Below are 2,608 nucleotides of genomic sequence, written 5' to 3' on the forward strand. Positions count from 1 at the left end.
TTTGTTGAAAAATCAAAGTGCGTACTCATAGAAATGCTGCAAACATCACAGGCAACTTCTTTTGAAGGACATTGCCATGCTTTTGATTGTTCAGGTTGACTTCTTCGTTTTGTAAATTAAAAAAATGAGATGTTGACGTTCACAGTTATAATGAATGAAGCAAATGAATTGTGACTTTTCCTATTGCTATAAAATATTTATGCCCTTTGGTAATCTCAATTGCAATGCTATTTTCCTCCTTGTGGTGTTTCAGAATATGAGAAAGAAAGAAAGAAAAGAAAAGAAAAGAAAAGAAAGGACAAACGAGAGAGAGAAACACAAACATCAAATCTGAGTGGTTAGAAGATTTGGTGGTGTAGGACAGGAGCCAAACCTGCCGCAGAGGCCCTGTGTGTCTGGTGAGGATGTCTGCTTCCCCAAGAGAATTTTGTCACCTTTGCAGGCAGGGCCAGCTGTGGTGAATGCCCCTCTGTTTGCAGGCGCCTGCCGTGAAGGAGGACATTTAGAGAGGATGATTTCCAAGCTACAGTGTGGCCAACACAGAGTTTATAAAAAGAAGGGCAGCACTGTCAAGCCCGGTTTAGAATACAACAATGGTAATTGTTCTTGTGATGATTATAGATTCCCCCTGCTGAATCTGAATGGAGCAGCCTACTGGGGAAGGTTTTTCAGCCTTGGACTCTGTCTGCTTCCCTGCTGTGCGGGAGAGCAGTTGTTCCCTTTCATGTTCTCTTTCTGTTCAGTCCTGAAGCCTGTAACATTGAAGTCACTAAGCCTCACAGTTTAGTTAAGATCTCCAGTTGAGTCTGGGGAAGACACCAGGAAGTAGGAAACTAACTTTCTAAACAGATTTAAAGAGCAGGGGGGCAGTCCCCTTAACAGATGGCAGTTTGACTTATGGAAAAGTCAATTGCTTCTTTTCATTTCCAGAAGGCACTGAAGAGCTGGAGGAGCAGCTCACAAAGTGTGGAAAAACTGCAACTGAGAATAGCAAAAGAGAATGAGGGACTTCTGAGCCAAGTCAGATCAAACAGCGTTTGAGGATGGGTGAGCATTTGGTACACTTCAAAGGCATGACAAGAGCTCTTCTCCCCACCTCCAGCCCCAAATGCATAACTAATATTCCAGGGCAAGCTTTCCTATGCAAAGCAAAATGTTCTGTTATTCTTCATCTTTCATTAGGCTGGTTTCTGAGAGCACAGAGAGTGGAAATAATGATAAAGTTTCAGGGTAGCTCTTGCTAAGCCCCTCACTTAAACAAGGCGGTGAACATTTAAAGCTGCTCTTTTAGGTGGTGGTGTTGCTTCTTGTCCCTGCGGAACTCCTGATGACCCCCTGTGGTTTAGAATGTCTTGAATTAATGAATGAGTGAATGAAACGATGAATAGTGAGTGAGGGGTGTGCGAGCAGATTCTCCTGCTGAAGCTCCGTGCTGTGGGTTGCAGTGGGGAGGAGGCAGACGATGGGAGAAATAAGCGGCTTCTGCCTGGGGCCTTTTGACTCTCGGATGCACACCCGCACAGCGGGCTGAATGCATCTGCCGTAGAAATGTGATGTGCAGTGTCTGTCTTCCTTTTTATAACGTTGGGTGGCTGAGATAATGTCATTCTTTCCGGGTCCTGACCTGGCATAGGATACATTTGGAGGCTTTTAAACCTAAAACAGGTGGAGGGGCTTCAAAGAAACTGAGTGAAACTGACTCAGCCTGTTTGGATTTTGGTGTAGATTTATTGATACGACGGTGCTGTGGCTTGAACGTGTTGTCCTTCAGTGTTCAGTATTGCAAATGTGGTCCCCATGCAACATAGTCGAATGCTGTGTTTAAGAAGTGATTAGAACTCCACCCTTCAGACGGACGAACAATGTTGTTGTCTGAGTGGGTTAGTGACTGCTCGAGGGAGCTCATTCTGGGTAAAAAGAGGAGCCTTTGTCTCTCTCCATCCCCCTCCCCCTTTTGCTGTGATCTAAAGCAGTAAGAAGGCCCTTGACCTTGAACTTCTCAGTGTAGGAAATAAATCTCTGCTCTTTATAAATTACCTAGCCTCAGGTATTGTATTACATCTGCACACATGGAAAGAGATGGCTGCGAACATAAACTAAAAATCCGATTGTCTCAATAAATTGCAGCTGCCTGAATAGAACAGCAACTGTAATATTATAGTCAAATTCCTTTAAAAAATTTGAGGCTAACATTAGGGTTAGAGATTTATGCTTTGTTCTGAGTCACTGACAGACTCATTCATAATGCATTTTCCCTGGACAGTGGGCTAGCTTGGCATTTCCAATGGGCTCATCAGTAGCTGTGGTGACAGAGGGAGCACAGGTGGGGCAGGGTTTGGGCCTCATATATCTTGCTCTTCCTGAGGTGCTGAGGTCGGGTCTGTAGCAGCTGCAGGTATCTTCCACTGCGATGTTCAAGGTTAACGTTTCAGGGGGCCGTGTGTGTGAGATCATTCAAACTTATCTCTCAAGGGAAATTTAGCTTGTGGAATCATGGGTAACTTCTGATGAGATTTCATACCTGGTAAAACCCAAACACAAGAATTTACATTTGACTAAGAACTTTTTCATGTCATGATAGGAAGCCATATGCCATGACTCGTACCTT

General features: G+C 44.1%; 1 long non-coding RNA gene across 1 annotated transcript; it reads left to right on the forward strand.

Annotated features, from left to right (window-relative positions):
• Positions 1-281: 281 nt before the first annotated feature.
• LOC104864780 lies at positions 282-1,123 on the forward strand. Its single transcript, XR_780994.1, has 3 exons — positions 282-398; positions 480-596; positions 931-1,123. It is a non-coding gene; the product is annotated as an uncharacterized LOC104864780 (long non-coding RNA).
• The last annotated feature ends 1,485 nt before the right edge of the window (positions 1,124-2,608 follow it).

This window comes from Fukomys damarensis, unplaced genomic scaffold (assembly GCF_012274545.1).
Source record: "Fukomys damarensis isolate Sample0158 unplaced genomic scaffold, DMR_v1.0_HiC HiC_scaffold_38, whole genome shotgun sequence".
NCBI lineage: Eukaryota > Metazoa > Chordata > Mammalia > Rodentia > Bathyergidae > Fukomys > Fukomys damarensis.